We start from the raw sequence: 20,300 nt of genomic DNA, 5'->3' as shown, positions 1-20,300 counted from the left end.
GATACACCTGTCCCCATTGCCATAGTCACTGTGTAAATTAATCTCTTTCAGGGTCTTCCTCTCTTGTGCTGGCTCTGTTCGTCCATGCATGATGTGTGTTCTCTAAGGACTGGTCCCTTCCTGGCCACATGCCCAAAGTATGTGAGATGGAGTTTCAAAAACCTTGCTTCCAAGGAGCAACCTGGTTTCATTCTCTCCGAGACAGACCTCTTTGTTCTCTTGGCATTCTATGGTATGTTCAGTACTCTTCTACAGCACCACAACTCAAAGGGATCAATTCTTCTTCTGTCATCCTTATTCATTGTCCAGCTCTAACATGCATAGCAGATAACTGTGAAGACCACAGCCTGGATCAGGTACACGTTAGTCCCTAAACTGATATTGCTGTTCTTTAGCACTCTGAAGAGATCCTTGATAAGTGATTTTCCCAATGCAACTCATCTTAAGATGTCCTGACTGCTGGGACCAATGATGTTGATTGTGGATCTAAGCAAGATGAAATCATTAACAACCTCAATCTTTTTCCATGTATCATGATATTGCCTATTGGTCCAGTGGTAATAATCTTTCTTTTCTTGATGTTGAGATGCAATATACATTGAAGACCTCAGTCTTTGACCTTCCGCAGCAAATGCTTCAAGTCCTCCTCAGTTTCTGCAAGTAAGGTTGTGTCATCTGCACAGCACAGGTTGTTAATGAGTCTTCCTCCAATTCTGATGCCACATTTTTTTTCATAAGGTCCAGTTTCCAAAATGACCTGTTATTAATACAGATTGAAAAGGTATGGAGAAAAATACATCTCTGACACACGTGTTTCTTGATTTTAAATATGTGGTGCTCCCTTGCTCTGCTGGGACAATAACTTCCTGGTCTATTTATGTGTTTCACACAAGCACAGTGAGGTATTCTGGAATTCTCATTCTTCTCAACGTTAGCCACAATTTGTTGTGATCCACACAGACAGACATCCTTCTCGTACTCTCTACTCTCAGTCATGATTCATCTTTCTTCAACAATGATATCCCTAGTGCAATGGCCTTTTCAAAATCCAGCTTGTATTTTTGGCATTTCTCTGTCAAAGTACTGTTACAGTCATTTTTGGATAATCTTCAGCAGAATTTTGCTTCTATGTGATATTAGTGATATTATTCAATAATTTCTACATTCTGTAGGATCACCTTTTTTTTGGAATGGGAATAAATATGGATCTCTTTCTTCCTGTTAAGCAGTGACATATTTAACTGCTGTGCCACCAGGACTCCTGTTTATTTAATAAAAGTGATTTATTGGATCAGTGAAGTTAGAGAAAGAAATTGAGCATGTATGGACTCCTCTCTTTGGCAAGTTGTTGGTGCTGCTTATCTGAACACAGCAGGGCTCTGTGTGGAAAGGTTGCTGAAAAGGGACCAGAAGTATGGAGCTTGGAAAACATTCAGGCCTTCCTCTCTCAAATGAGTATAAATATATTCATATACCCATTTAAGTAAAAGAGGATCTTTGTTACGCAGACACAGCTTCCAGCATACTCTTCAAAACACATTGTGGCCCTTAGCTCTACTAAGTAGTAATTCTGGGATCACTGCCTTGTCCTTTCCCAGCTGTGTCATTTATGGCAAAACAATGAAAATGAATGACTAGTATAAACTGCACTTTAGCTAGATGTCTAAATCTAATCCTCCAATTCAGTTTAGTATGCAGAAAAGATGGTATGTCATTCCAATCTGATTTTTAGTTTCTTTCTCAGTTTATGAACTACAAAGGCGGAATGTTATAGGTAACTAACCTCTTCTGGTGGCTTAGTGGTAAAGAGTTGAGCTGGCAACCCAAAAGTACAAATCCACCATCTGCTCCACGGGAGAACGACAGGCAAATCAATTCTCATGTGATTAACTGCCTCTGAAAACCCACTGAAGGATCAACTTTGGATTGGCTCTGACTCAGTGGTGCACAATAACAACAATCCTTTTAAAAAGGGGTCATTAACGTTAATGATAGAGCAGGAGTGGCATCTACCTCCCAAACAACCTGCCTCTGCAAACTCTATGAACTTCGATAAATGATAATAGTTATAGAAAGGCTTGAGGTCTTTTGTTCATGGGGTCGCTATGAGTCGTGCTTGACTCTACGGCAATCAGCAACAACAATGTTAATGAAAATACATTAAAGCAATATAAATGAATAAACTGACAAAACCTGATTCTAAAAGAGACATTTAAAATTCTTTTTTCCTTCCCTCACTGAGATGAACAGGAAGACAGAGAATAGAACAGGAAATAAAGGAGGTAAACAAATACAGTAAAATCTGCAAATGCCAGGACCTGTATAAGGCCTCCAGAGAAGGAAAATTCATTTTTATTTTCACTAAAATGAATGATGGAAAAAATGATAAGATCCCACTGTATCAAAGGCAGAGAACTTACTGTTTGTTAGGTGCAACTGAATCAATTACAACTTATAATCACCCTATGAACAACAGATCTGAAATTTGCTTCATCCTGAGCCCTCCTCACTATCTCTGATATACTCAAGTTTATTGTCACAGTGATTATGTCAATCCATCTTGTTGAGGATCGCCCTTTCTTTCTCTGGTCCTCCACCTTTCTCAGCTTTATTCAGGAAAACAAGCCAGCCCTGTCTAGTTCTGGCTCTCACAGTTTTCACTGTAATAAGAATCAGAATGACAAGACACATTGACATTTCTGCTCTACAAACAGAAAGAATGCTCATTCTAATCAAATATTCATGGGGGTGGTGGGAACTTATAAACCTCAGTCATTATATACTGATCTCCACATAGAATCTTAATAAATTCCAAATATGGTAATTGTACTTACCTTATTCTTTGTTGTTGTTGTCAGGTGCCATCGAGTTGAATATGACTCAGAGTAACCCTGTGAACCAAAGATCTGAACCCTGTTCTAGCCTGCACCACCCTTACATTTCCTAATACTCCATGCCCACTGCAGCACTCATGGTGTCAGTCCATCTGGCTGAGGGTCCTCTTCTTCATCAACCCTCCACCCTTCCTAGCATCATGTCTTTCTCCAAAGAATACTCAAAATATGTGAGGCGAAGTCTCATCATTCTTGCCTTCAAAGAACACTCCAATAGATAAATAATGAACATAAAAATTTTTTAAATGAGTTAAGCATAATAATCCTAAAATGTAAATAAAAGAGGTAATTAAAATAGTTTCATATAATTAAAAATAGTACAGATGCTTCCCATGTACCATTTCACAACTTCATGTCCTCAGCTTTGATGGCAGGTGTATCCGTGGCAAATGTTTAAAAGTTTTAATCTGATAGCTGCTTAGTTTATGGATTTTCAAACAGCAAGTGTGGGGGCAGTTAATGCCTTCTACCAGCAGAGAATGTGTGCTATTAGAGAAATATCATTTCTCTTTTTCTTATGGTGAATAATTAAAACACATTCTGTACAGTCTTCAGAACATCACTGGAGGTGAAGGACCATTTGCCCACAATGATGATCAAGTTAAATGTGCAGATGTGTATTGTGTATTGTGTTTCTTATATTACCTTGAATAACTTTCCCTAGTCCTTCACTGCTGTTTCCTGGGATCACTTCCAAAAAAACTATCTTACTGTACGAAAGTATGTCTCTTATTCAGCTTTTCCCTTCCCAGAAGCCGAAGGTCAGTAGGAATGTTATAGAAAGCAGTTCCTTGAGATGGGATCTGAAGTCTATTCATTAGGGAAATAAGAACCCCACTGTAGGGGGATATGCTTCAAGTAACCAAGCCACCAGGGGACATTATTGTGAAAAGACTGTCAATGAACACTGAAATATGTTAAGTGGTATTCCATCAATTCCTGAGGCCTTAATTTTTTTCCAATACCTTCAATGTAGCTTGAACTTCTTGCATTACCACTGCTTCTTGACCATATGCTACTTCCTCAAATGGTTCAGCCTCAGCTAATTCTTTTTTGGGATAGTAACTTCGTGTATTCCTTCCATCTTATTAAATTTAATTTTCCATTTTTTAAAATGTATTAATTATTGCAGGATTGGTGGACGATCTATCAACAATCTGCGTTATGCAGATGACACAACCCTGCTTGCTGAAACTGAGGAGGACCTGAAGCACCTGTTGCAGAGGGTCAAGGACTGTAGCCTCCAATGTGGATTGAGGTTCAATGTCAAGAAGACAAAGATTCTCACCACTGGACCAATTGGCAGCATCAGGATGGATGGTGAAGAGATTGAGATTGTTCACAGCTTTAGTTTGCTTGGCTCCATAGTCAACACTCTCGGCACCAGTAGCCAGGAAATTAAAAGGCACATTGCCATGGGAAAGTCTGCTGTTAGGGACCTCTCCAAAGTACTGAAGAGCAATGGTGTCTCTCTGGAGACAAAAGTGCATCTGGTACAGGCCATGGTCTTTGAAATCACTTGTTATGCATCAGAGATTTGGACAATGACCAAAGAGGACAGAAGGAGAATTGATGTCTTTGAGCTGTGGTGCTGGAGAAGAGTATTGAGAGTATCATGGACTGCTAGGAAAACAAACAGATTCGTCCTGGAAAGGGTTAAACCGGGTGGCTTCTTGGAGGCAAGGATTCTGAGGCTCCATCTAACATACTTTGGACATGTTGTAAGAAGAGACCGGTCCTTGGAGAAGGACATCATGCTTGGGAGGGTGGAGGGACAGCACAGGAGAGGAAGGCCCTCTATGAGGTGGATTAATTCAGTGACTGGGATAATCGGGATAGGAGTGTCAGAGACAGTACGATTGGCACAAGACAGAGCAGAGTTTAGGGTTGTTGTACATATGGTCGCTATGAGTCGCAAGCGACTCGATGGCACATAACAGCAACATTCATTATTGTACATTTTCTCCCCTTTTTCCTCCCCGTCTTAGCCCACTCATAATGTTCACCCTGTTCTAAACTATTCTAATACATATAATGTATAATCATAGACTCCTTTCAAACAGTTCTTCCCCTCTTCTGTTTCAATGCAGTGTTCATTATCAACCCCTTTCCATTCCCTCTCCACCCCTTCCCCAACGTCTGCCCTATTTTAGAACAGTGGGGCTATGCAGTATTTACCCTTTGTAACGGAGTTATTTCACTTAGCATAATGTCCTCAAGGCTCCCCAAGTTGTTTAATGTTTTACTATTTCATTGTTTTTCAATGCTGCATAATATTCTGTTGTGTTCATGTACCATAGTTTTTCTATTCCTTTCCAATTGTCTCATAGTTGTTTTGACTTGCATCTATATAATAACTAGGGATTTTGAACATTTCTTCACATGTCTGTTGCCATCTAAATGTCCTCTTTGGTGAAGTGCCTATTCATAACCTGTTCCCACTTTGTGATTGGTTTACATTTTTCTTGTTGAGGTTCTGGTGTATTCCATAAATTTCATATCTAAGTCCCTTATCAGATATGTCATTGCCAAATATTTTTTCCCAGTCTGTGGATTTACTTCTTACTCTGTTGGAGAAGTTTCTTGATGTACACAGGGATTTGATTTTTAGAAGGTCTCATTCAACTGTTTTTTCTCCTGTTTGTAGGTTTTCCCATTATGCTTGAAAGACTGTTCATGCTGTGGATTAGGGCCTCTAGAATTCTTCCTAGATTTTCTCTGATTAATTTTACAATCTGTGGTTTTATATTCTAAGTCTCTGATCCACAAATAGTGTTGGCATAATTAGGTGTGAGGTGTGGGTCTTGCTTAATTTTTTTGCAGATGGATTTCCCAATTATGCCAACACTATTTGTTAAAAAGACTATCCTTTCCCCACTTAACTGATTCCATCTCCTGTCAAAGATGAGTTGGCCATAGATGGATAAGCTGATTTCTGGGTTCTCAATTCTATTCTACTGATCTATGTATCTGTTGCTGTACCAGTACAATGCTGTACCACAACTGTGTAGCATGATCTGAGATCAGGGATTATGATGATGTCTCTTTTGTTTCTCTTTTTCAGTAGTGTTTTGTTTACTTGGGGTCATTTTCTATTCCAGATAAAATTGGAAATTGCCTTTCTATCTTGTTGAAGAATGGAATTGGTATCTGCATTGGGACTAAATTGAACTTGTAGATTGCCTTTGGTAGAGTTGTCAATTTCATGGTAAGTCTTCCTATCCCTGAGCATGGTATATTTTCCCATTTCTCCAGATTTCTTTTCGTTTCTTGCAGTAATCTTTTGTAATTATCTGTTAATAAATCTTTTATGTCTAAAGTTAAATTTATTCTCAAGTATTTCATCTTGTGTTAGCTATTATAATTGGTCATGTTTTTCTTAGGTCTATTTCTATATTCTCTTTGTCAATGTAGAGAAATACACCTGATCTTTCCAGGATTTTCTAAATATACTATCATGTCATCTACATATAATTTTACCTCCTCTTTGCTGATTTGGATACTTCTTATTTCCTTGTCTTGTCTTACTACTTTTGCTAATACTTCCAGTCCTAAATTGAATAGGAGAGGTGATAGTGGGCAACCTTGCTTAGTTTCTATTCTCAAGGAGAAATGTCTTTAATCTCTCCCCATTGATAATAATGTTGGCTCTTGGGATTTTCACTACTTTGAGGAAATTCTCCTCTATTCGTATTTTGTTGACTATTTTAATCAGGAAGACCTATTAAATTTTGTCAAAGGCCTTTTCTACATCAACTGATAGGATCATGTGGTTCTTGTTCTTTGCTTTGTTAATGTGATGAATAACATTGTTTTTCTTATGTTGAACCATCCTTGCATACCTATTATGAATCCCACTTGATCATGATGAATTATTTTTTTTATGTACTGTCGGATTCTATTGGCCAGGATTTTATTGAGGATTTTTGCATCTAAGTTCATGAGTGATATTGACCTATAGTTTTCTATTTTGGTGATGTTGTTATCTGACTTTGATATAAGGGATATGTTTGCTTCACAGAAGGAGTCTGAGAGTACTCCATCTTTTCCTATTTTTTGAAATACTTTTTGTAGAATTGGTGACATCTCTTCCCTGAATGTAGTAAAATCATCTGGTCCAGGGCTTTTTTTAGTTGGAAGTTATTTTATGACCCAATCAATTTCTTCTTTTGTAATAGGTCTGTTCAGGTGTTCTACTTCAATCTGGGTTAGTTTGGGTAGGCTGTGAGTTTATAAGTAATTTGTCCATTTCCTCCAGGTTTTCCTATTTGTCCAAGTGTAATTTTTCATAATATTGTTAACCTTTTTATTTCAGTTGATTCTGTTGTGATATTGCCCCTTTCATCTCTTATTTGGGTTATCTATATCTTTTCTTCCTTTTCCTTTGTTAGCCTTGCTAGTGGTTTGTCAATTTTATTGACTTTTTTTTAAGAACCAACTCTTGATCTTAATAGTGTCAATTGTTTTCTGTTCTCTATTATATTTATTTCTGCCCTAATTTTTATAATTTCATTTTTTTAGAGGTTGTCGGGACTTTTTTGCTGTTCTTTTCCTATTTGTTTGAGATGCTGAGTTAAATAATTGAGTATCAGTTTTTTCTTCTCTTTTGATGTGCTGGCTTCTTGCTATGAATGGACCTGTATCCCATAGATTTTGGTAAGTTGTGCTTTCATTTTCATTTGTTTCAAGAAACTTTTAATTTCTTTTATTACCCACTTATGTTCAAACAGGAATTGTTCAGCTTCCAGGTGTATGGGTTTTTCCCCTTCTTTGTCCTTTTGTTGTTGATTCCTAGTTTTGCAAGCCTGTGGTCTGAGAAAATGGTTTGTATTATTTCTATGTTTTTTTAATTTATTGAGACCGCTTTGCGATCTAAAATATGATCATCTTTGTTGAGTTTCTTTCTTGTAGACCTATCTTCCTTTGAGAGTGCTGTATTGAAGTCTCCTACTACTATAGTGGTGTCTCTTTCTTTATATCTGTTAAGATTTACTTTGTGTGTTTTGCAGGTCTATCATTTTGTGTATCCATGCTCATTATGGTTATGCCTTCTTGCTCTACTGTCTCTTTGAACATTATATAATATCTATTCTTGTCCTTTGTGATGGTTTTTACATGGGAATATATTTTATTGAAGATTAATATTGCTATTCCTTCTTTTTTTCTGGTTATCATTTGCTTGGCTATTTTTTCCTCACCCTTTGATTCTTAGTCTGTTTTTATCTTCACTTATTGTGTCTCTTATAGACAGTATACTGATGGGCTTTGGGGTTTTTTTTTTTTATTCAATCTGCTACTCTTTTTCTCTTCAATGGTGCATTTACACCATTCTCACTCATTGCAATTATTGGGAGGAAAGGTTTTATTGCCATCATTTTGTTGAGTTCTTTTTGTCATTGTTGCTGGTTACTTTGGTCCATCTTACCTTCTGTGGCATCTTTGTAAGAATGACTTCTCCCAGTATTTCCTGCAATGCTGTTCTTGTTTTTACAAACTCCATAGGCTCTGTTTTTCTGAAAACATCTTGATCTCTCCATCATATTTGATGGACAATTTTGGTGGGTACAATATTCTTGGTTGAAAGTTGTGTTCTCTGAATGTTTGATGTAGGTCTTTCCATTGTCTTCTTGCCCACCTGGTTTCTGCTGAGAAATTGGCACTTAATCTTATTTGCTCTCTTTTATAATTTACACTTCTTTTCTCGCTAGTTGCTTTCAGAATTCTCTCTTTATCTTTGATTCTGGAGAATCTGACTATGATATGCCTTGGTGTTTTTCTTTTGGAGTTCATTCTCTACAGAATTTGTTTAGCTTCTTTATGTATGTTCTCCTATTCTTCATTATTCCTGGAAGGTTTTCCTCAAGTAACTCTTCCACAATTTTCTCAGTGTCTTTTCTTGCTTCTTCTTGTTCTGGGATTCCAATTATGGGTATATTTTTCTTCTTGATGGTGTCCCACATTATTCTTGGGCTTCTTAAATTTTTTTCCTTTTAAATTCTGCTTTTTGCTGTATCAGGTCAGGGTTGAGAGCTCTTCTGTTTTGCTGATTGTGAGTTCTGTCTCAGTTCTGATCATCTGTCCATCCAGCATGTTGTCAGCTTCTGAGATGCTGGTCTTAATATTCTGGATTGCAGTTTATTGTTTTTCTAGGGCTTCAATACCCTTTTTGTTTTATCTGCATTGTCTTGAATTGTTTTTCTAAATTCCTCTTGGCTTTTGCTTGTAGAATTCTGCAATTTTTTGAATTTTTCTTTTACCCATTGAAAAAACTTAATCATTGCTATTTAGAATTCTGTGTGAGAGAGTTCTACTAGACTTTCTGGCTTTAGAAAAATCCATTCATTCTGCGTTTGTCACTTTTGTGAGGTGAAATCCTGTTTTTGTTTTGTGTAGACTGTGATGTAATTTGTTTCTTCTGTGTCATTATTGTGATTCTTATCTGGTGTCTAACAGGTCCTTGGTCTGTGTACCTTGGCCGTGGAGCTCACTACTCCTGCTCCAGAAGCAGGGGATGGGGTGCAGTTCATCCAACCTGAATTTCTAAGGTCCCTGGGTTCACAAGAGGACTTGTTTCAGTTGGGAAGCTCAATTCACCCTGACTGTTGCTTTTCTTTTCCAGTCCTTTGGCAATGTTTTCTCATTTGGGGGGAGGAGGGGGTGACTGTTTCGGTTCCAGCCCTATCTCCTGAAGTCTATTGCCCTCGTTGGTCTATGAAGTGGTCTGGCCAATTTCCCCAACTCTCTTCACTCTCTCTGATGGCTTTCAGGGAAGACCTTGTCTCTGTCCTGTTCCAAGACTGTATTCCTGTGGAAGGTGGCCGCTGGGGCTTTTAGGTTAAGGCATACGGCTGGCTTGGATTCTAAAAGATGGAATTGGAGATTATAATAAAATGATGTCAGCAAATTTCGTTGTGAGGCAGGCAACTGACTCCCAGAATATAGCGAAGTGTAGGAATGAGGTTCTGCAAGGTGCGGGCACTGTCCAATCTTTGGGGCCCCAGGGCCTAAAGCAGAGCAGGGTTGATTGGGGAAGTTCAGACTGCAGGCAGGGCGAGGCTGGGCCAGAAGGTACTGAGAACTGATCACATTCACATGTTAAAAATGGTCAGTTTATTCACTCAGTGTCATGAAGACAAATACTGCATAAGGCCATTATTATAAAAATAGAAAGGTAACTAGTAAAACATGTATGGGGACCCAAGGGGAGGAAGGAGTTGAACAGTTTGGTGGGTTTAGGGAGAGGGTGAAGGACATGGGAAGGATCTAGTGGAGACCTGAAAAAATTGGGTAATGATGAGCAAGGTCCAATGGTGATTGATTTTTTAAAACATAATGCATGGGAATGATTGTATGAAACACAATATGAAGGAAGAAAAGTGGGAAACACAATGCATATGAACTTATGAGTAAATTAATACAAAATAAAATAATAATTAAAAAAAAGAAAAGTGGCTGGTCGGTCAGAGCCAGGGCTGATGGAAAAAGTTCCACCTGTGGGCGGAGGAAGGGGCTCTTCCATCTTCTTGTGATGTTTTTTGCATAATTCAAGATTTTTTTTTTACTCTGACAGCAACACCATTCTTTCTCAGTTTGACATTCTTAGCATAATATATCATATGATTATTTGACTCAAAGCCAAGAAATTTGGAATAAAGGTTCCTGATTTATTGACTGGAAGAGATCCATATATGCTCCCATTCCCCAAAAAGGTGATCCAACAATATAATTGATAACACATGTAAACAAATTCTTGCTGAATGTTATTTTAAAAACAGCTAGAACAGTACATCAAAAAAGAACTCCCAGAAACCAAAGCTGGATTCAGAAGAGGCCATGGCATGAGGGATAATGATGATGTCAGATGGATTTTGGCTGAAAGCAGAGACTACCAGAAAGATGTATATTTGTGTTTTATTGATTATGCAAAAGCATTAGTGTGGATCATATAAAGTGTGGCTAGCATTTACTGTTATAACAAAGAGTGGCTAACATTTAGAAGAAAGGGAATCTTGAAATTCTGTTAATGTGCTGTTCCAGTCAGTTTTTTTGGATAATTTTCAACAGGATCTTGCTTGCATGTGGTATTAATGACACGGTTTGATAATTTCTACTTTCTGTGCTTAATTATGCTCATACAAATCTATACCTAGACAAATAGGCTATTGTACAAACAGAGCAAAAGAGTACTGCACGGTTTAAAATCAGGAAAGGTGTGCAACATAGTTATATCCTTTCTCCATATCTATTCAATCTGTATGCAGAGCAAATAATATAATTCATGAGGCTGGAATCTATGAAGAAGAATGTGATGTCAAGTTCAGGAGACTGATAAACTGTGTAATGGACATGACACAATCTTGTTTGTTGAAAGTGAAGAGGAATTGAAACACTTGCTGCAGAAAAATCAAAGACTATAGTCTTCAGTATAGATTACACCCCAACATCAAGAAAACAAAGATCCTCACTACTGGACCAACAGGCAACATAAGATACTAACTTGTCAAGGATTTCCTTTTACTAGGATCCACAATCAATACCCATTAACAGCAGTCAAGAAATCAAAAGTTGTGTCATTTTTGGAAAATCTGCTATCAAGATGCTAAACAGCAATGATGTCAGTTTAATAATTAAAGTGTGCCTGCTTTTTATGCATTTGAAAGTTGTGCAGTGAATAAGGATGACAGATGAAGAATTGATGCCTTTTAGTGATGGTGATGGAGAAGAGTAATGGATATCCCTGAACTGTCAAAAGAATAAACAAGTCTGTCCTGAAGAGTGTGCAACCTGGGTGATCTTTAAAAGCAAGGATGATGGAACTTAGTGTCATATACTTCAGGTATTCTATAAGGAGGAACTGTTGTTTTTGCGTGCCATAGAGTTGGAACAGACCCATAGCTGGCCCTCTGGAGGATTTTCAGAGGCAGTTAATTGCCCGGGAGGAGACTGTCCCTAGTGCTATGGTCTCTTCTAAAACCAGTCTGTATATCTGGCAGTTCTCTGTTGATGTGCTGTTGCATTCTTTTTTTTTCCCCCTTTCTTTTTTCTAATTTTCAGCAGGATCTTGCTTATATGTGATAGTAACAATACTGTTTGATAATTTCTACACTCTGTCAGGTCATTTTTTATTTGAAATGGGAACAAATATAGATCTCTTCCAGTCAGTTGGCCAGGTGGTTGTCCTCTAGATTTCTTGGGACAACTTGATAAGCGTGTCCAGGGCACCATTTGTTTGTTGAAATATGTCAATTGGTATGTCATCAATTCCTGACACTTGTTTTTTGCCAATTCCTTCAGTCAAGCTTGAATTTCCTCCTTCATCACCATAGGCTCTTGATCATATGCTGTTTCATGAAATTCTTCTGTGTCAGCCAATCATTTCTGGCATAGTGACTCTGTCCTCCTTCCATCTTCTCTTGAAGCTTCCTGGGTTATTCAGCATACTGCCTACAGAATCTTTAAATATTGCAACTAGATGCTTGAATTTGTTCTTCAGTTCCATCAGCTAAAGGAATGCTGAGTGAGTTCATCCCTTTTGATTTTCCAAATCCAGCTCTTTACAAATTTCATTATAACACTTTGCTTTGACTTCCATCCTGCCCTATGAAATCTTCTGTTCATCTCCCTTCATATCTTGATTTTTCCCCCCTTTGCTTTGGCTTCTCGGCACTCTAGTACAATATTCAGAGTCTCTTCTGACATTCATTTTGGTCTTCTGCCTCTGTCTTTGTAATGATCTTTTTCATTCTTCATGGATGATATTCTTGATATCCTCCCACAGTTCATCTGATCTTCACTCATTCGTATTCAAGACCTCAAACCTGTCCCTGAGGTGGTCTTAAAATTCAGGAAAGATAGACTCAAAATCAAATTTTGGTTCTTGTGAATTTGATTTTATTTTCTTTAGCTTCAGTTTGAACTTGTGTAAGAATAGTTGATGATCTGATCCATAGTTGGCACCTAGTTTTCACAGCTGATATTGAACTTCTCCAATCAATCTGATTCCTGAGTAGATCATCAGATGAAGTCCATGCGTATAGTCACGATTTATGTTTCTTATAAAAGGCATCTGCAATGAATAAATCATTGATTTTACAGAATTTTATCATTCTGATTCCATCCTAATTTCTGTCACCACACCCATTTTTCTCCAATACCAATCCTTCTTGTTTCCAATTTTGCATTCTAGTCACCCATTATTACTAACATATCTTGGTTGTATGTTCAACTGATTTCTGATTGTAACAGTTGGTAGAAGTCATTTTCCCCCTCTCCTGGCTCTGGTGCATAAATTTGAATGATAGAGGCACTAATTCATATTATTAGATCTAATGTAATCCAAACCTAACTCATTGCTATAGAATCCATTTCAAATCACAGTAACTCTATCAGACAGAGTAGAACTGCTCCATATGGTGTCCAGCACTATGCTTTTTATGGGAGCAGGCTTCCATTTTCCTCCTGTGGAGTGGCTGGTAGGATCAAGCCACCAACTTTTTTTATTATAAGTCAAGCATTTGATTACCGTGCTTCCAAGGATCCTTCACCACTCATCTATTGGTAAAAGGCATATATTTGCTTATGATGAAAAAAAATTATATCTCAGACTAAACTAATTATCTTCCTCAAAAAAGAAACAATATAAGCATCACTACTAAACTGACATTCAAAGAGAATTATGTCCACATACACCATTATTATATAACACTATATAGAAGAATAATGCATTTAGCTAAGTGAAAGACAACAGATATGTATAAAATAGATAAGAAAAGGAAAAACTAACATTAGCAATATTATCACATACCTTGAAAATTCAAAAGAACAGATTTTATATATCCAAATAGTAGTAAGACTAAATCTATTATGAAAGAAAAGAAAATACAGCAGCAAAAATACAAAAAAGCAAAGAATAAATATGAAAAAAAAATGTGTAAGACCTCTGTGAAACAAACCGACCCAAAATTTTAAAATATTACTGAAGGAAATGTGAAAGCTCTGGTGGGGATCTAGAAAGACAGGATAATGGTGATTAATTCTAGAAAACATGTAAATGGGAATGATTGTATGAAATACACATGCGTGAAGGATAATGTGAAACACAATGTATCTGAGCGCTAGCAAACCAATATAAAATAAATTTGGGGGTAAAAAACCAACCAAAAAAGACATTATTGAAATACTCAATTTGCTCTGTAAATTTTAAAAATAAATAGAATAACTCAGAACATTAGGTACAGAAATATAGAGAACTGAGCAAATAGAAAGACGTACAGTATTTTAGGCAAGTTAGCTGGAAATCAGAATGGGATACAAGGCCAATTACCACTAGATATTAAAAATACATTTAAAGATTTAAAATTCTGAAAGAACTGTGTTATTGGCACATAGAGATAAATCAACAGAACAGAATTAAAATTCAGAAATAAATATAAACCCATATTTTGATATATGATAAAGCTGAAATTTCAAATCCAAGTCCAAAGATAAACTTTCTGAAAAATAGTGTTGAGACAAACAGCCATGTATGTGTGTGTGGTGGTGGTGGGGAATAAAATTAGAGCATTTTTCTTTGATATGTAGGCAGATAAAATCTACTAAAAAGAAAATTAAAAAGTGATTATTCTGGCTGCATTTCTTCCAAGACAGGTTTGTTTGTTCTATTGGCAGTCTAAAATCTACTCCATAGTCTTAGCTAACACCATACTCCAAAGTCATCAGTTCTCCGATTTTCCTTCCTCATTGTCCTACTTTTCATTTGAATAAGAGTTAACTAAAAAACATCCTGATTTGGGTCAAATATACCTTAGTTTTCAAAGCGATACCCTTACTCTTCCCTCAGCACTTCAAAGTTCTTGACAATCTGCCCAATGCAGCATGCCCTTGGATTTCTTGATTGCTGCTTCTGTGCATGTAGATTGTCTAATTTACTTGATTGGGTCTATGTAAAAGGAAATCCTTGATAAATGGAATATTTTTTCTGTTTATCATGGTGCTGTTTATTGGTTCATAGTAAGGATTTTTATGTTGAGGTATAACCCATATCAAAGACTAGTCTTAAAAGAACATGTGATAAATTCTTTTAATCATCAACCTCACATTCAGGAATATGTCCAACAGTTAATGTACACATTCTTTATACACAAAATTCCTAAAATTTTATGTTTAAAGGACTGGAATGAAACCAAATGCCCACTAATAACAAAAACTTCAATTTATTGTGGTCAAGTCAGAACCCACTCATAGCTAACTCCCACAGTGGGTTTCTGAGGTTGTAGCTCAAGTGAAGGAGAGAGCCCAGATTTTTCCTGAGCAGCAGCTCGTGAATACTAACTGCCAGAGAGAGACCACCTTTAGGTTAGCAGAAGAACTTCTTATGCACTGCATTATCTGAGCTGCCTATTAATAAAGGACTAACAACTCTAACCATTATGGAGCTCTGGGGAGCCTAGCTGTGCTGCAAACCAGAAGGCTTGTGGTTCAAATCCACCAGCTGTCCATAGGAGGATAGACAATCTCCTTCCATGTGATTTACTGTTTCTGAAAACCTGCTGGAGGGTAAGTTTTGTGTTAGTTCTTACTTGACGGCACACAAAACATCTCTGGGGATGGAAATTCAGAAGTCACTCTGGAAGAAAGATGGGCAGTCTACTTTAGTTAAGATTTACAGCCTCAGAAGCTGATGGAAGGTCACTATGTGTTGGAATCCACTCAGGAGCAGTGAACATATCTATATTAATGGCACACAATGCAACTGTATAGAATATGAAAAGACTGCTAAAAGATAAACCAAGTGGGGGATCAAGGCCTACTGCAACATAAAAAAAGGAATAACAATTTAGATTGCATTCATTTGCATCAATTCTATGATAGTCAAAAAAGCAACAAAAGGTCTGTTGTATTGTGTGCATCTGACACTGAAGTTGTTGTTATGTTGACTTGGAACTTCTAGCTAACCATCCAGCAGGTTTTCAGAGGCAGTAAACTGCGCGCAAGGAGATCGCCTCTCTTTCTCCTGTAGAGCTGCTGGTTATTTCAGATTGACAACACAACTCACCACCAAGCCACCAGAAAACTGAGAAGAAAACATTTATTGTATTCTTTGTTAAATTATTTTTCTTTTGAACTTTGGGATGTATTAACTAGGCAAGAGTTTCATTAAAAAGATGATAAAACAATTAGACATGTGGTGCTGGTGCCAGAAAACATAAAACAGTAGACTAGGGTACAAAGCTTAGAAACCAAAATAATCATAAATACTAAAAGAACCAGTGAGATACCATCTCACCCCAGTAGCACTGGCAAAGTTTAGCAAGGCAGCAAGTAACAAATGTTGGAAAGGATGTGGAGGTGGGAACTCTCATACACCACTGGTGGGATTATAAAATAGTACAACCACTCTGGAAATCAGTTTGGCATTTCCTCAAAAAGTTGAACACAGAAACTCTGTATTCCGGTACCCCGAGGAAATTAGAACCGAGACACAAATGGAGATTTGTACACCAGTGTTCATAGCAGCATTATTCATCACCGCAAGAACATGGAAATAGCCCAAATGTCCAAGCACAACCAAGTGGACTGAGAAGTGTGGTACATCCACACAATTAATACTATGGAGCACTCAGGAGCAACAATTTTGGAAAATATTACATTAATTGGGAGAGACTGGAGAGCATTATGCTGAGTGATTAAGTCAGTCTCATAAGAACAAATACTGCATAAGACCATTATTAATAAAATAGAAGGATAACTAGTAAAATAAGTATGGGAATCCAAGGGCGGAAGAGGTGGGAGCAGAAGGGCGAGGCTGAGAAGGGGCAAAATTACAAGGTTGTACTATTTGGTCAGTGGAGGAAAGGGACAAAGGAAATGGGAAGGATCCATTGGGCCCTGCAAAGAAAGAGTAATTAAAGGTGGACATAGTCTAATGGTGATTAATTTTATTAAACATAACGCATAGGAATGACTTTATGAAACACAATGTGAATAATGAAGACTAGAGTGAAACACAATGTATATTAACTTTGTAAGCAAACCAATATAAACATTTGAAAAAAGAAAGATGAAAAAATGCCATTTCAAATGGGTGGTGGGACTGTGAGTGCCATTTACTTGGCTCACATTGGCAACAACACGTCCAACAGCATGAGCACTGTCTGGTCCTGTACCACCCTCACAGCTATATTAGTCACAGCTGTAGTCACCAAGCCCACTGCTGCAGTCTTGTGTCAATCCATCTCACTGACGTTTCTCCTGTTTTTATTGACCCTCCACTTTTCCAAGTGTGATGTCTTTTAAAGGGACTGGCTCCTTCTGAAAATAGACTCTAGAAGGTGCAGAAGGTGGGTTTTCTGCTCTTTTGCTTTCTTTCTTTGTAACATGGAAACAGCTTTTAAAATGGTGCTGGCAAAATTGGAAAACTATCTGTAGAAAACTCAAGCAGGATCCATACCTCACTCTATACACAACCAACTGAAAAGGGATCATGGGCCTAGGACTAAAACCAAGGATGATAAACTTCATTAAAGAAAAGCTTGAACAGAATATCCCTGGGAGTCGCAGCTCCTGCACCTCTTTGCTCAAATGCTCGTCTTGGTGTCTGCAGCACCTTCCACTGCTTTCCCGAGTGACGAGAACCGGCACCCCAGAAATTCACCATGTCTATCTATTATAAAGATTCTCTCCAGAGAGATCTTTGACTCCCATGGAAATCCCACGGTCGAGGTTGATCTTTATATTGCAAAAGGTCTCTTCAGAGCTGCTGTGCCTTGTGGTGCATCAACTGGTATCTATGAGGCTCTGGAGCTCCGGGACAATGATAAGCCTCGGTGTCTGTGGAAAGGTGAATAAAACTATCGCGCCTGCCCTGGTTAGCAAGAAACTGTATGTTATGGAACAGGAGAAGATTAACAAGCTGATGACTGAGATGGATGGAACTGAGAATAAATAAAAAATTGGTGCCAATGCCATTCTGAGAGTGTCTCTTGCTGTCTGCAAGGCTGGAGCTGTTAAGATGGGGGTCCCCCTGTATCGGCTTATTGCCGACTTGGCTGACAATTCCGAAGTCATCCTGCCAGTTCCCGTTTTCAATGTGATCAACGGTGGCTCTCACGCTGGCAACAAGCTGGCCATGCAGGAGTTCATGATCCTCCCTGTCAGAGCAACAAGCTTCAAAGAAGCCATGCGCATCAGGGCTGAGGTTTACCACAACCTGAAGAACGTCATCAAGGACAAGTACAAGTACAACCAGGACGCCACCAATGTGGGGGATGAAGGTGGCTTTGCCTCTAACACCCTGGAGAACTAAGAAACCCTGGAACTGCTGAAGACTGCGACTGGGAAAGCTGGCTACACTGACAAGGTGGTGATCAGCATGGATGTTGCTGCCTCGGAGTTCTTCCCCTCTGGGAAGTACGGCCTGGACTTTAATTCTCCTGACGACCCCAGAAAGTACATCTCCCCTGACGAGCTGGGAGACCTGTACAAGTCTTTCATCAGTGGTGTCTATCGAAGATCCCTTTGACCAGGATGACTGGAGTGCCTGGACAAAGTTCACTGCCAGTTGAGGGATGCAGGTGGTAGGAGACGATCTCACCATGACCAACCCCAAGTGAATTGTTAAGGCTGTGAATGAGAAGTCCTACAACTGCCTTCTGCTCAAATTGAATCAGATTGGCTCTGTGACTGAGTCTCTTCAGGCGCGCAAGGTGGCCCAGTCCAATGGTTGGGGCGTCATGGTGTCTCATCATTCTGGAGAAACCGAAGATGCCTTCATTGCTGACCTGATGGTGGGACTTTGCACTGGTCAGATCAAGACAGGTGCACCTTGCCGATCTGAGAGCTTGGTCAAGTACAATCAGATCCTCAGAACTCAAGAGGAGTTGGGCAGGGAGGCTCAGCTTGCTGGCCAGAAGTTCAGAAACCCTCTAGCCAACTAATCTCTGGGCAGCCAGTTTCCTAGTCAGCTCATTAGACCTCTGCTCCTGATGCAAATGGCAGCTCCAGGCTTCAGACCAGTACTGCGGGGCCTCTGTTAGTTAACTCCCTTCCCCATTCCTGGTCGTGTTCTTACTGCTTCATTAGAGCTGCTCCCGAAGCCAAGCTTGACCATCTGGAACCCTGTTAGAAACCTAGATTTGTCATGTGAGTGGCCCAAATCATTGTTTTTCTCACTGTGTTTCCCACAGAGTCACGGCCCATGTATATCATGATGTGTTCCCCAAGATGTCAACAGGCAGCACCTTAGCACCTTTACTGGTTTTATGTGGAAAATAAAAAACATCAGTATTCCCTAAAAAAAAAAAAAAAAAAGCTTGGAAGAACTCTAGGAGTCCTAATCCACAACATAAACAGTCTTCCAAGCATCCTGGAAAATCTATAACCAGGATAGGATAAAATAGATAAATGGGACCTTCTAAGAATCAAATCCCTATGCACATCCAAAAACTTCTCCAACAGAATAAAAAGGGAAACCAAAGAGTGGGGGAAAAATATTTGGTAATGACATGTTAGATAAGGGACTTATATAAAAAAATTTATAAAATACTCGACCACCACAAGATAAAGGTAAATAACTCAATTGGAAAATGGGCACAGGATACGAACAGACATTTCACCAAAGAAGACATTCAGATGACAAACAAATACATGAAGAAATGTTCAAAATCCCTAGCTCTATGAGAGATGCAAATCAAAACAACTATGAGATAGCATCTCACCCCAATAAGAACAGCTTAATTTAACAGAGCAGCAAACATCAAATGCTGGTGAGGTTGTGGAGAAACTGGAACCTTTATTCACTGTTGGTGGGAGTGTAAAATGGTGCAACCACTATGGAAGGCTGTATGGCGCTCTCTCAAAACATTGCAGATAGAAATACCATTTGACCCAGCAATTCCACTACTGGGAATATACCCTCAAAAATCCATAACTGCCACCCAGGCAGATATATGCACACTCATGTTTATTGTGGCTCTGTTCACAATAGCAAAGAGCTGGAAACAACCTAAGTGCCCTTCAACAAAAGAATGGACAGAGAAACTCTGGTATATTCACACAATGGGTTACTATGCTGTATTGAAAAACAATGAAGTCATGAAATATTATTCAATATGGGTGACCGTGGAGGACATTATGCTGAGTGAAATATCTCAGTCCAAAAGAACAAATATTGCATAGTGCCACTGTTGTAGAATGGGACTGACATCAGGATTAGGGTGAGACTGAGAAAGATTGGATAAATTATGTATACTGCATTGAAACAAATGAGGGAGAGAACTGTTTAAAAGCGATATATGATTGGGTATTATGGTCATGACAAGAGTTCAGAATGAAGGCTGCATATGGAGTGTACTTGGGGAGGGGGGGGAGAATTGTATACCAATTAAAGAATTTTTATTTTACTCTTTT

At 38.4% G+C, this 20,300-nt stretch overlaps 1 pseudogene; it reads left to right on the top strand.

Moving 5' to 3' along the window:
• Positions 1-17,474: 17,474 nt before the first annotated feature.
• LOC102871032 lies at positions 17,475-18,829 on the top strand (annotated as a pseudogene).
• The last annotated feature ends 1,471 nt before the right edge of the window (positions 18,830-20,300 follow it).

Source organism: Elephantulus edwardii, unplaced genomic scaffold, assembly GCF_000299155.1.
Source record: "Elephantulus edwardii isolate Elephantulus edwardi_28Jun2011 unplaced genomic scaffold, EleEdw1.0 scaffold00229, whole genome shotgun sequence".
NCBI lineage: Eukaryota > Metazoa > Chordata > Mammalia > Macroscelidea > Macroscelididae > Elephantulus > Elephantulus edwardii.
This window is presented reverse-complemented; position numbering and strand designations above follow the sequence as displayed.